Source organism: Triplophysa dalaica, chromosome 22 (assembly GCF_015846415.1).
Source record: "Triplophysa dalaica isolate WHDGS20190420 chromosome 22, ASM1584641v1, whole genome shotgun sequence".
Lineage (NCBI taxonomy): Eukaryota > Metazoa > Chordata > Actinopteri > Cypriniformes > Nemacheilidae > Triplophysa > Triplophysa dalaica.
The window spans coordinates 5,409,422-5,423,571 of record NC_079563.1 but is presented as its reverse complement, the minus strand read 5'-3'; the positions used below and the strand labels follow the sequence as shown (position 1 = coordinate 5,423,571).

The following is a 14,150-nucleotide window of genomic DNA, read 5'->3' as shown; positions in this document are numbered from 1 at the left end:
CGTTGATGCGCATGGCAGAGGCAAGTAAGCGATGTCTTGCCCGAACGGGGAAAATCATACTTACCTGGCAGGGGAGACACCATGATCACGAAGGCGGTTCACCCAGGACGAGGCTCGGCCATTGCACTCAGGTTGGGTTGACTTTTGCGAATTCCCCAAATGTGGGAATCTCGACTGCATAATTTCTGGTAGTGGGGGACTGCGTTCGCGCTCTCCCCTTATCATGTCTCAAAAGAAGAGAGATTTTGTATTGTGTCCGTATTTCGAACCTTGTTGGCGTCAGATCTGCAGATTCCGCAAGAGACGAGCACCAAATCGAGTGATCGATTACTTCCTAATACCATGTTTTTTTTTTAATACGGTTGTTTGCTGTTCCGTCGTTCCCAAACACACATACATGTATGTATGTATGCATGTAGGTATATTTATATATATAATTATTTAGATATTCATTTATTCGTTTGCTGGTTTTATGATTGATTCATTTGTTTAATTGTTTTTTCGTTCATATTTTGGACGCCTCATCAGACGAGTATAGAACGCATCTTCGACGGAGATTCTGCCAGACCACGCTGACCTTCATTTCTGTGAAACGTGTGCGTGCTCGTCCGTTCCTTCATCCGTTCAGGTCTTCATAAATAGCCCATTTAATTATTTCTTCTTTCGTTAATCGGTTAATTTATTCTATTGTTTAAACAATACATTTGATTGTCAGTCCGTTCCTTCATTCGTTCAGGTCTTCATAAATAGCCCATTTAATTATTTCTTCTTTCGTTAATCGGTTAATTGATTCTGTTGTTTAAACGATACATTTGATTTTCAGTCCGTTCCTTCATTCGTTCAGGTCTTCAAAAATAGCCCATTTAATTATTTCTTCTTTCGTTAATTGGTTAATTGATTCTGTTGTTTAAACGATACATTTGATTGTGTGTTCGTACGATCACACGCTGACCTTTGAGGCGCATGTGCACCGCAAGCCCAATAGTCGGTGCCGCCCCACGCTCTGCCTTTTGCCACCCATTGTGGGCATCGCTTCTCGGCCTTTTGGCTAAGATCAAGTGTAGTATCTGTTCTTATCAGTTTAATATCTGTTACGTCCCCTATCTGGGGACCATATATTAAATGGATTTTTGAAACGCGGAGCTGGAAGCGGGGCTTGCTCCGCCCACTCCACGCATCGACCTGGTATTGCAGTGTCTCCACGAACGGTGCATTCCCCTTTCGGGGATAGCAGCTTGTGTTGAAAGGTAGTGATGAGAAGACGCAAAGTTTTATTTCTCACGTGACTGTCTTATACAGAAAAATACTTTGGCAAGTACTCACTCACTCAGTCACTCAGTCACTCACTCACTCACTCGGTCACTCACTCACTCACTCACTCACTCACTCACTCACTCGGTCACTCACTCACTCGGTCACTCACTCACTCAGTCACTCACTCACTCACTCAGTCACTCACTCACTCACTCACTCACTCACTCACTCACTCACTCACTCTCTCACACTCTCACTCTCACTCTCTCACAGTCTCACGCACGCACTCACTAAAGCCCTAAATGTATGCGGATAGTTATGTGTTGAAGAACGTATTTCCTATTAGAGACGCTTGCGCCTGGCTTAAATGCTGTTGTGTGATAGAGAGAGAACGGGGCTTCCTGTAGCTCAGTGGTAAGAGCATTGCGTTAACAGGTTTTGGGTACGATCCCTGGGAATTGCAAATACCTATGTAAATGTATAGGATAAAGCAATGTAAGTCGCTTTGGATGAAGGCGTCTGCCAAATGCTTAAATGCAAAAGGTGTCCAGCATCCAATTGAAACACTTTCAGCACATATGTGGACTGTTTGCGTTGAATTCTTAATGTATTTGTCTGTTCATGTGTATGTTTGCCTGTGGACCGTCGCCTTCGTGCGCTTTCCCACGGGTTCTACAGAGCAATCAACTGGAACTTGCAGTTGCCGAACGCTCGCTCGGGGTCAGCGTTGATGCGCATGGCAGAGGCAAGTAAGCGATGTCTTGCCCGAACGGGGCAAATCATACTTACCTGGCAGGGGAGACACCATGATCACGAAGGCGGTTCACCCAGGACGAGGCTCGGCCATTGCACTCAGGTTGGGTTGACTTTTGCGAATTCCCCAAATGTGGGAATCTCGACTGCATAATTTCTGGTAGTGGGGGACTGCGTTCGCGCTCTCCCCTTATCATGTATCAAAAGAAGAGAGATTTTGTATTGTGTCTGTATTTCGAACCTTGTTGGCGTCAGATCTGCAGATTCCGCAAGAGACGAGCACCAAATCGAGTGATCGATTACTTCCTAATACCATGTTTTTTTTTTTTATACGGTTGTTTGCTGTTCCGTCGTTCCCAAACACACATACATGTATGTATGTATGCATGTAGGTATATTTATATATATAATTATTTAGATATTCATTTATTCGTTTGCTGGTTTTATGATTGATTCATTTGTTTAATTGTTTTTTCGTTCATATTTTGGACGCCTCATCAGACGAGTATAGAACGCATCTTCGACGGAGATTCTGCCAGACCACGCTGACCTTCATTTCTGTGGAACGTGTGCGTGCTCGTCCGTTCCTTCATCCGTTCAGGTCTTCATAAATAGCCCATTTAATTATTTCTTCTTTCGTTAATCGGTTAATTTATTCTATTGTTTAAACAATACATTTGATTGTCAGTCCGTTCAGCAAACAACCGTATTAAAAAAAAACATGGTATTAGGAAGTAATCGATCACTCGATTTGGTGCTCGTCTCTTGCGGAATCTGCAGATCTGACGCCAACAAGGTTCGAAATACGGACACAATACAAAATCTCTCTTCTTTTGATACATGATAAGGGGAGAGCGCGAACGCAGTCCCCCACTACCAGAAATTATGCAGTCGAGATTCCCACATTTTTGGAATTCGCAAAAGTCAACCCAACCTGAGTGCAATGGCCGAGCCTCGTCCTGGGTGAACCGCCTTCGTGATCATGGTGTCTCCCCTGCCAGGTAAGTATGATTTGCCCCGTTCGGGCAAGACATCGCTTACTTGCCTCTGCCATGCGCATCAACGCTGACCCCGAGCGAGCGTTCGGCAACTGCAAGTTCCAGTTGATTGCTCTGTAGAACCCGTGGGAAAGCGCACGAAGGCGACGGTCCACAGGCAAACATACACATGAACAGACAAATACATTAAGAATTCAACGCAAACAGTCCACATATGTGCTGAAAGTGTTTCAATTGGATGCTGGACACCTTTTGCATTTAAGCATTTGGCAGACGCCTTTATCCAAAGCGACTTACATTGCTTTATACTATACATTTACATAGGTATTTGCAATTCCCAGGGATCGTACCCAAAACCTGTTAACGCAATGCTCTTACCACTGAGCTACAGGAAGCCCCGTTCTCTCTCTATCACACAACAGCATTTAAGCCAGGCGCAAGCGTCTCTAATAGGAACTACGTTCTTCAACACATAACTATCCGCATACATTTAGGGCTTTAGTGAGTGCGTGCGTGAGACTGTGAGAGAGTGAGAGTGAGAGTGTGAGAGAGTGAGTGAGTGAGTGAGTGAGTGAGTGAGTGAGTGAGTGACTGAGTGAGTGAGTGAGTGACTGAGTGAGTGAGTGACCGAGTGAGTGAGTGAGTGAGTGAGTGAGTGAGTGAGTGAGTGAGTGAGTGAGTGACCGAGTGAGTGAGTGAGTGACTGAGTGAGTGAGTACTTGCCAAAGTATTTTTCTGTATAAGACAGTCACGTGAGAAATAAAACTTTGCGTCTTCTCATCACTACCTTTCAACACAAGCTGCTATCCCCGAAAGGGGAATGCACCGTTCCTGGAGACACTGCAATACCAGGTCGATGCGTGGAGTGGGCGGAGCAAGCCCCGCTTCCAGCTCCGCGTTTCAAAAATCCATTTAATATATGGTCCCCAGATAGGGGACGTATCAGATATTAAACTGATAAGAACAGATTTTTTCTTTCGAAAAAAGTTTATTGTCATCATGTATCTTTTTTTCTTCTCAATTTCATAACATTTTTAACATTTCAATTTAAAAATTCACACAAAGATAAAAACATTTCAAAGAGTGAATCAAAGAAAGAGAGATAAAAAATACATAAAACAAGGGATGACATACAAGATATGTTAAACATGTTTAAAAATCCAAACACATGCTCTAAAAGGTATAAAACATATGTTTAAAATTTCCAAACATGCCTAAAAACCCTTTACGGTGTTTAAAAAGGTAAAAAAGAACAGGAAATGACCATTTAAACCAGCAATCTTAAAAAACCACTGTCTCTCGTCATCCGTTGTCCAGAACCGGGAGGAGTCCCTGACAAGATGGCCGTCGCCCCGCTCTGCAGAACAAACCAAATTCCTTCCATTTCCGGCAGCCAGCGGAAATCCTCTCCCTCCGGCCCGCTGGCCCGCTGTTCCCGTAGCCAGATTGGTGAGGGTGCATCTACGGGCGGCCAGGTGCGGGGGCAAGGCCGGGACCCTAAGCGTGACCCCAGCCCCCTCCTCCGAATGACAAGGTCCGGCACCCCTGCAGCTTAGATGTCATCATCCGCTCGCGAGCGTGGAGGGGCACCGTAACCTGTTTCCCCACCAGCAGGTTTTTGGTGGTCCAGATGACTTCCTTGTTATGTTCAGGGTGAGCCAGAGCGAGATGAGTTGTTGTGAAGTCAAACCTCTCGAGCTCCGGCCCACCCCATGGAAGGCGAGCTCGTAGTCCATCTGGACCCCACCCGCTGGCAGGCTCGGGAAACTAGGGGGCCGGTTAAGGTCACACAGGCCCCGCGCAGTGCCGCACTTCCAGAGGAGGTGTCTCACTGTCTCCGGGGCATTAAACCCCGGACGTGGACAGATCGGGTTCCTGGCCATTCCTCTAGAGTGCATAACCGCCCTGGCTGGGAGGATTTCATGAACCGCCATCCACATCAGGTCCTTGAGCCGGTTCTGAAGAGCGGGGTGGGCTACATTCCTCAAAGCTTGTTTGGCTTCACCTAGAGTGAGCCCTGGAATTGGACTCACTGCTTCCCGGTCCTGCACAAGGGAGACAAGAGACTTGTGGTTAGTTAAAACATAGCTTGGAGGCCCGGGAACTCTCTGTTTCTTTAAAAACATTTTAATAAAAGTAGCATGTGGGGCTGCAAGTCCTCTAAAATCTCATATCTCATTTTCCGAGTAAAACCATACACATTAAGAACGTTAAAAGCACTGTCTAAGAATATCAAAGTTGCTAAAAGTGCTCGCCCCCTTCTTTTTTGTGTTGGATCCACTCCAAAAGGAGGGACCTTGGCTCCATCAATCTTTCCACTTCCTTTAGCGTTGTAACAACAGGGGAGAGCACAGTGTTGCAATAAAAAGACATGAGCTTTAAAAGTTTTTAACGTTAATAAAAAACTCTGTGCTCGTACAAGGGATCTCACACTTCTTACATTGATTGGGCAGATTGTGAGAGTCATGAGCAGTATGGTTAAAAACATGAGCACTAAAAAGGAAATGTACAAGCAGCAACATACTTAACTTAAAATCAGAGAATTTCTTGTGACACTTGCTCCTCCTTAATCCCAATAGTTATGGGATCAGGAGGCACAGTGCCCTTCACTTCAGGAGCAGCAGAGGAACTCTCTTGTTGCTCCTTCGGTGATGATGTTTTTAGCTTAACGTGCAAAAAGGAAACCTCATTTGGGGATTCATGAGGCCACACACGATCCAGACTTTCTGATGAAGAACTATCTGGCCGCGGTGTAGCCTTCAATCTTTTCTCCTCTGTATCAACCAGAGGAGATCCCGCAGGTCTTTTTTGCACCTGAGCGTTTGGGAGGGAACAATCAGTTACACTCCGATCAGACTCCATACTGATTTCGGAGACAGTGACTAGGGAGGAAGTCGTATCCTCCTCTCCCTCATTCTGTTCTTTTCCATTTTGGGAGGTGACTTCCTCCCCATGCTCAACTGAACCTTCCGACTCCGCCCCTGGGGCCGCCCCATCCTCCCTTTGTTGGCCAATCCCTGAGACTGGCTGGGCGAGTGGGGTTCCCGCCAAAACCTCAGGGACCGCCTCCTCTCTTTGTCCTTCTGTTTGTGGGGCGGCCATTTTGTTACCCTTTAATTTGTTGGCAAAACTTTTCGGGCAATCTCTGTAGAGATGGTTATAGTCACCACACAGATTGCAACGCCTGCCATTGGTACATTCGTCAAAACTGTGACCAATTTCTCTACACTTCCCACAAACTATTACTTGGCATGCTTCGGCTAGATGCCCAATTTTGCCACATTTCCTACACAATTTGGGCATCCCTTGGTAATGGATGTAGCCCCGGTTTTCTCCCAACACAATCATGGATGGCAGATGCTTCAGGCCCTGGTAGCCCTCGGCGTCCTCCCATTGTTTAATGGGAATTCGCCAAGAGCAGTTCCAGATACCGTCTTCATCCACCACCTTAACTGGTTGGCCTCGAACCGTGCAGTATCTACCCAGCCATACACAAATGTCATCTCCAGTTACCGTTTCATTAAACATTCTGACAACAACAGTTCTAAGCGAGTTATCAGAAAGCTTTTCCACATTAAACATGGAGAAATGGGTCTTTACAGAATCAAACCGTTGCCAAAATGCAGTTAACAGGGAAGCGTTTCTAAAACTTAAATCAAAGCCTTTGTTAAAAGGCAGGGTCGTTAAGCAGTTAATATCATCCACATTAAAAAGTAAAGTTTTTTGGACAAGCTTCCTGGAGAAGTCCAAACGGGACATCCCCAGGAGCTTTCCGTCGATTTCTTTGAACAAAAACCGCACACTGTGGTGCCTCCGCACGCCGGCACGAGCAGCCGACATGATGGAGGCACCTACAGCAGACTAAAACAAACTTTAAAACAGACAATAAATAAATAAATAACCTTACCTTAAAAATAGTTAAAACACCTGAAATACAATCCTCCAAAGTAGATTCGTCTGTTGTAAAACCTGAAACACAATAAATACAATAAAAGCAAATGCAGCACAATGTACCTCCCGAATTGTATCGACCCTCAAAACAAAAATTTGAGAGCCAAAAAACCTCCGAGAGGCGATCGCAAGCTCAACCCTCTGACCAGACACGTGATCTTAGCCAAAAGGCCGAGAAGCGATGCTCACAATGGGTGGCAAAAGGCAGAGCGTGGGGCGGCACCGACTATTGGGCTTGCGGTGCACATGCGCCTCAAAGGTCAGCGTGTGATCGTACGAACACACAATCAAATGTATCGTTTAAACAACAGAATCAATTAACCAATTAACGAAAGAAGAAATAATTAAATGGGCTATTTTTGAAGACCTGAACGAATGAAGGAACGGACTGAAAATCAAATGTATCGTTTAAACAACAGAATCAATTAACCGATTAACGAAAGAAGAAATAATTAAATGGGCTATTTATGAAGACCTGAACGAATGAAGGAACGGACTGACAATCAAATGTATTGTTTAAACAATAGAATAAATTAACCGATTAACGAAAGAAGAAATAATTAAATGGGCTATTTATGAAGACCTGAACGGATGAAGGAACGGACGAGCACGCACACGTTTCACAGAAATGAAGGTCAGCGTGGTCTGGCAGAATCTCCGTCGAAGATGCGTTCTATACTCGTCTGATGAGGCGTCCAAAATATGAACGAAAAAACAATTAAACAAATGAATCAAACATAAAACCAGCAAACGAATAAATGAATATCTAAATAATTATATATATAAATATACCTACATGCATACATACATACATGTATGTGTGTTTGGGAACGACGGAACAGCAAACAACCGTATTAAAAAAAAACATGGTATTAGGAAGTAATCGATCACTCGATTTGGTGCTCGTCTCTTGCGGAATCTGCAGATCTGACGCCAACAAGGTTCGAAATACGGACACAATACAAAATCTCTCTTCTTTTGATACATGATAAGGGGAGAGCGCGAACGCAGTCCCCCACTACCAGAAATTATGCAGTCGAGATTCCCACATTTGGGGAATTCGCAAAAGTCAACCCAACCTGAGTGCAATGGCCGAGCCTCGTCCTGGGTGAATCGCCTTCGTGATCATGGTGTCTCCCCTGCCAGGTAAGTATGATTTTCCCGTTCGGGCAAGACATCGCTTACTTGCCTCTGCCATGCGCATCAACGCTGACCCCGAGCGAGCGTTCGGCAACTGCAAGTTCCAGTTGATTGCTCTGTAGAACCCGTGGGAAAGCGCACGAAGGCGACGGTCCACAGGCAAACATACACATGAACAGACAAATACATTAAGAATTCAACGCAAACAGTCCACATATGTGCTGAAAGTGTTTCAATTGGATGCTGGACACCTTTTGCATTTAAGCATTTGGCAGACGCCTTTATCCAAAGCGACTTACATTGCTTTATCCTATACATTTACATAGGTATTTGCAATTCCCAGGGATCGTACCCAAAACCTGTTAACGCAATGCTCTTACCACTGAGCTACAGGAAGCCCCGTTCTCTCTCTATCACACAACAGCATTTAAGCCAGGCGCAAGCGTCTCTAATAGGAACTACGTTCTTCAACACATAACTATCCGCATACATTTAGGGCTTTAGTGAGTGCGTGCGTGAGACTGTGAGAGAGTGAGAGTGAGAGAGTGAGTGAGTGAGTGAGTGAGTGAGTGAGTGAGTGAGTGAGTGAGTGAGTGACTGAGTGACCGAGTGAGTGAGTGACCGAGTGAGTGAGTGAGTGAGTGAGTGAGTGACCGAGTGAGTGAGTGAGTGAGTGACTGAGTGACTGAGTGAGTGAGTACTTGCCAAAGTATTTTTCTGTATAAGACAGTCACGTGAGAAATAAAACTTTGCGTCTTCTCATCACTACCTTTCAACACAAGCTGCTATCCCCGAAAGGGGAATGCACCGTTCCTGGAGACACTGCAATACCAGGTCGATGCGTGGAGTGGGCGGAGCAAGCCCCGCTTCCAGCTCCGCGTTTCAAAAATCCATTTAATATATGGTCCCCAGATAGGGGACGTATCAGATATTAAACTGATAAGAACAGATTTTTTTTTTTTTTTTTTTTTCTTTCGAAAAAAGTTTATTGTCATCATGTTTTCATCTTTAAATCTCAAATTCATAACATTAACATTTCAATTTTAAAATTCACACAAAAAAAAACCATTTCAAAGGGTGAATCATAGAAAGAGAGATAAAAACAACATAAAACAAGGGATGACATAAAATACATGTTAAACATGTTTAAAAATTCAAACACATGCTTAAAAAGGTATAAAACACGTGTTTAAAAATTCCAAACATGTTTAAAAACTCTTTACGGTGTTTAAAAAAGGTATAAAACGAGGAAGTGACCATTAAAACACAACATCTTAAAAAAAAACCCCGGTCTCTCGTCATCTGTTGTTCAGAACCGGGATGAGTCCCTGACAAGATGGCCATCACCCCGCTCTGCAGAACAAGCCAATTTCCTTCCATTTCCGACAGCCAGCGGAAATCCTCTCCCTCCGGCCTGCTGGCCCGCTGTTCCCGTAGCCAGATTGGTGAGGGTGCATCTACGGGCGACCAGGTGCGGGGGCAAAGCCGGGGCCCTAAGCGTGACCCCAGCCCCCTCCTCCGAATGACAAGGCCCGGCACCCCTGCAGCTTAGATGTCATCATCTGCTCGCAAGCGTGGAGGGGCACCGTAACCTGTTTCCCCGCCAGCAGGTTTCTGGTGGTCCAGATGACTTCCTTTGTTATGTTCAGGGTGAGCCAGAGCGAGATGAATTGCTGTGATGTCAAAGCTCTCAAGCTCCTGCCCACCCCGTGGAAGGCGAGCTTGCAGTCCATCTGGACCCCACCCGCTGGCAGGCACGGGAAACTAGGGGGCCAGTTAAGGTCACACAGGCCCCGCGCAGTGCCGCACTCCCAGAGGAGGTGTCTCACCGGCTCCGGAGCATTACACCCCGGGCGTGGACAGATCTGGTTCCTGGCCCTTCCTCTGGAGTGCATAACCGCCCTGGCTGGGAGGATTTCATGAACCGCCATCCACATCAGGTCCTTGAGCCGGTTCTGAAGAGCGGGGTGGGCTGTATTCCTCAAAACTTGTGTGGCTTCACCTAGCGTGAGCCCTGGAATTGGACTCACTGGTTCCCGGTCCTGCACAAGAGAGACAAGAGACTTGTGGTTAGTTAAAACATAAAGTTTCCGGTCCTCCACGCTGTATATCTTTAAAAACATTTCAAAAAGTAGCATGTGGGGCTGTAATTCCTCTAAAAGCTCATATCTCATTTTTCACAGTAAAACCATACACATTAAGAGCGTTAAAAGCACTGTCTAAAAATGTCAAAGTTGCTAAAAAGTGCTCGCCCCATTCTTTTTTGTTGGATCCACTCCATGAAGGAGGGACCCTGGCTCCAACAATCCTTCCACTTCCTAGATCTTTGTAAAAAATAAGGGGAGAGCACATTGTTGCAATAAAAGACATGAGCTTTAAAAGTTTTTAACATTAATAAAACACTCTGGGCTCGTACAGGGAATCTCACACTTCTTACATTGAATTGGGCAGATTGTAAGAGTCAAGAGCAGTATGGTTAAAAACATGAGCATTAAAAGGAAATATGCAAGCAGCTACAAACTTAAAATCAGAGAATTTCTTGTGACACTAGTTCCTCCTTAATCCCAATAGTTATGGGATCAGGAGGAACAGTGTCCATCACTTTAGGAGCAGCAGAGGAGCTCTCTTGTTGCTCCTTCGGTGATGATGTTTTTAGCTTAACGTGCAAAAAGGAAACCTCATTTGGGGATTCATGAGGCCACACACGGTCCAGACTTTCTGAAGAAGAACTATCTGGCCGCGGTGTAGCCTTCAATCTTTTCTCCTCTGTATCAACCAGAGGAGATCCCGCAGGTCTTTTTTGCACCTGAGCGTTTGGGAGGGAACAGTCAGTTACACTCCTATCAGACTCCATGCTTATTTCGGAGACCGTGATTAGGGAGGAAGTCGTATCCTCCTCTCCCTCATTCTGTTCATTTCCATTTTGGGAGGTGACTTCCTCCCCCTGTTCAACCGAACCCTCCGACTCCGCCCCTGGGGCCGCCCCATCCTCCCTTTGTTGCCCAGTCCCTGTGGCTGGCTGGGCGAGTGGGATTCCCGCCAAAACCTCAGGGACCGCCTCCTTCCTTTGTTCTTCGGTTTGTGGGGCGGCCATTTTGTTGCCCTTTAGTTTGTTGGCAAAACTTTTCGGGCAATCTCTGTAGAGATGGGTAGATTCTCCACAGAGATTACACCTCCTGCCATTGGTACATTGTTCAAAACTATGACCAATTTCTCTGCACTTCCCACATATCAGCTCTATGCATGCTTCAGCGAGATGCCCCATGTTGCCACATTTTCTACATAATTTTGGCATCCCCTGATAATGGATGTAGCCTCTGTTCTCTCCTAGCACAATCATGGAAGGCAGATGTTTCAGGCCCTGGTAGCCCCTGGCGTCTTCCCATTGTTTAATGGGAATTCGCCAGGCACATGTCCAGATGCCATCCTCATCTAACACTTTGACTGGCAGACTTCGAACAGTGCAAAATCTACCCAACCACACACATATGTCTTCACCAGTCACTGTCTCATTGAACATTCTGACAAACACAGTTTTGAGTGTGTTGTCATGCAGCTTTTCAACAGTAAACATGGCGAACTGGGACTTAACATTTTCAAAACGTGACCAAAACTCAATGAGCAGGGAAGCGGTTTTAAAACTTAGATCAAAACCTTTGTTAAAAGGCAAGGTCAACAAACAATTTAAATCACAAAGCATTAAAATTCAAAACTTTTTGTACTAGCTTCCTGGAGAAGTCCAAACGGGACAACCCCAGGAGCTTTCCATCTACCTCTTTAAATAAAAACCGCACACTGTGGTGCCTCCGCAAGCCGGCACGAGCAGCCGACATGGTGGAGGCACCCACAGCAGGTAGTAAAACAAATAAAAACAACAACAATAAATAAGCAATAAATAAGCAATAAATAAGTAAAAACACTCACCTTAAAACCGATCCTTGATGAAAAGGTCCCTTTAAAAGCTGCTTGTCCTAGCAGTATACCTCCTGAAGTTTGTCGACTCGTGTATTGGTAAACACGAGTCAGAGAAACCTCCAAGAGGCGATCGCAACACAACCTATTGACCAGACAAGTGATATTAGCCAAAAGGCCGAGAAGCGATGCCCACAATGGGTGGCAAAAGGCAGAGCGTGGGGCGGCACCGACTATTGGGCTTGCGGTGCACATGCGCCTCAAAGGTCAGCGTGTGATCGTACGAACACACAATCAAATGTATCGTTTAAACAACAGAATCAATTAACCAATTAACGAAAGAAGAAATAATTAAATGGGCTATTTTTGAAGACCTGAACGAATGAAGGAACGGACTGAAAATCAAATGTATCGTTTAAACAACAGAATCAATTAACCGATTAACGAAAGAAGAAATAATTAAATGGGCTATTTATGAAGACCTGAACGAATGAAGGAACGGACTGACAATCAAATGTATTGTTTAAACAATAGAATAAATTAACCGATTAACGAAAGAAGAAATAATTAAATGGGCTATTTATGAAGACCTGAACGGATGAAGGAACGGACGAGCACGCACACGTTTCACAGAAATGAAGGTCAGCGTGGTCTGGCAGAATCTCCGTCGAAGATGCGTTCTATACTCGTCTGATGAGGCGTCCAAAATATGAACGAAAAAACAATTAAACAAATGAATCAATCATAAAACCAGCAAACGAATAAATGAATATCTAAATAATTATATATATAAATATACCTACATGCATACATACATACATGTATGTGTGTTTGGGAACGACGGAAATGCAAACAACCGTATTAAAAAAAAACATGGTATTAGGAAGTAATCGATCACTCGATTTGGTGCTCGTCTCTTGCGGAATCTGCAGATCTGACGCCAACAAGGTTCGAAATACGGACACAATACAAAATCTCTCTTCTTTTGATACATGATAAGGGGAGAGCGCGAACGCAGTCCCCCACTACCAGAAATTATGCAGTCGAGATTCCCACATTTGGGGAATTCGCAAAAGTCAACCCAACCTGAGTGCAATGGCCGAGCCTCGTCCTGGGTGAACCGCCTTCGTGATCATGGTGTCTCCCCTGCCAGGTAAATATGATTTGCCCCGTTCGGGCAAGACATCGCTTACTTGCCTCTGCCATGCGCATCAACGCTGACCCCGAGCGAGCGTTCGGCAACTGCAAGTTCCAGTTGATTGCTCTGTAGAACCCGTGGGAAAGCGCACGAAGGCGACGGTCCACAGGCAAACATACACATGAACAGACAAATACATTAAGAATTCAACGCAAACAGTCCACATATGTGCTGAAAGTGTTTCAATTGGATGCTGGACACCTTTTGCATTTAAGCATTTGGCAGACGCCTTTATCCAAAGCGACTTACATTGCTTTATCCTATACATTTACATAGGTATTTGCAATTCCCAGGGATCGTACCCAAAACCTGTTAACGCAATGCTCTTACCACTGAGCTACAGGAAGCCCCGTTCTCTCTCTATCACACAACAGCATTTAAGCCAGGCGCAAGCGTCTCTAATAGGAACTACGTTCTTCAACACATAACTATCCGCATACATTTAGGGCTTTAGTGAGTGCGTGCGTGAGACTGTGAGAGAGTGAGAGTGAGAGTGTGAGAGAGTGAGTGAGTGAGTGAGTGAGTGAGTGAGTGAGTGACTGAGTGAGTGAGTGAGTGAGTGACTGAGTGAGTGAGTGAGCGAGTGAGCTAGTGACCGAGTGAGTGAGTGAGTGAGTGAGTGAGTGACCGAGTGAGTGAGTGAGTGACTGAGTGACTGAGTGAGTGAGTACTTGCCAAAGTATTTTTCTGTATAAGACAGTCACGTGAGAAATAAAACTTTGCGTCTTCTCATCACTACCTTTCAACACAAGCTGCTATCCCCGAAAGGGGAATGCACCGTTCCTGGAGACACTGCAATACCAGGTCGATGCGTGGAGTGGGCGGAGCAAGCCCCGCTTCCAGCTCCGCGTTTCAAAAATCCATTTAATATATGGTCCCCAGATAGGGGACGTATCAGATATTAAACTGATAAGAACAGATTTTTTCTTTCGAAAAAAGTTTAT

At 45.1% G+C, this 14,150-nt stretch overlaps 7 non-coding genes and 2 pseudogenes across 7 annotated transcripts; 3 read left to right on the top strand and 6 right to left on the bottom strand.

Annotated features, from left to right (window-relative positions):
* The first annotated feature begins 56 nt into the window (after positions 1-56).
* LOC130412363 (U1 spliceosomal RNA) lies at positions 57-220 on the top strand. The gene has a single exon (XR_008905250.1). It is a non-coding gene; the product is annotated as a U1 spliceosomal RNA (small nuclear RNA).
* Positions 221-1,028: 808 nt separating this feature from the next.
* LOC130412475 (U2 spliceosomal RNA) lies at positions 1,029-1,219 on the top strand. Its single transcript, XR_008905355.1, has one exon. It is a non-coding gene; the product is annotated as a U2 spliceosomal RNA (small nuclear RNA).
* An 816-nt stretch (positions 1,220-2,035) lies between these two features.
* Positions 2,036-2,199, top strand: LOC130412352 (U1 spliceosomal RNA). Its single transcript, XR_008905239.1, has one exon. It is a non-coding gene; the product is annotated as a U1 spliceosomal RNA (small nuclear RNA).
* Positions 2,200-2,852: 653 nt separating this feature from the next.
* On the bottom strand, positions 2,853-3,016 carry LOC130412373 (U1 spliceosomal RNA). The gene has a single exon (XR_008905260.1). It is a non-coding gene; the product is annotated as a U1 spliceosomal RNA (small nuclear RNA).
* An 804-nt stretch (positions 3,017-3,820) lies between these two features.
* Positions 3,821-3,997, bottom strand: LOC130412531 (U2 spliceosomal RNA; annotated as a pseudogene).
* Positions 3,998-7,946: 3,949 nt separating this feature from the next.
* On the bottom strand, positions 7,947-8,110 carry LOC130412354 (U1 spliceosomal RNA). Its single transcript, XR_008905241.1, has one exon. It is a non-coding gene; the product is annotated as a U1 spliceosomal RNA (small nuclear RNA).
* Positions 8,111-8,893: 783 nt separating this feature from the next.
* Positions 8,894-9,083, bottom strand: LOC130412517 (U2 spliceosomal RNA). The gene has a single exon (XR_008905366.1). It is a non-coding gene; the product is annotated as a U2 spliceosomal RNA (small nuclear RNA).
* A 3,922-nt stretch (positions 9,084-13,005) lies between these two features.
* LOC130412344 (U1 spliceosomal RNA) lies at positions 13,006-13,169 on the bottom strand. The gene has a single exon (XR_008905231.1). It is a non-coding gene; the product is annotated as a U1 spliceosomal RNA (small nuclear RNA).
* An 804-nt stretch (positions 13,170-13,973) lies between these two features.
* LOC130412520 (U2 spliceosomal RNA) lies at positions 13,974-14,150 on the bottom strand (annotated as a pseudogene).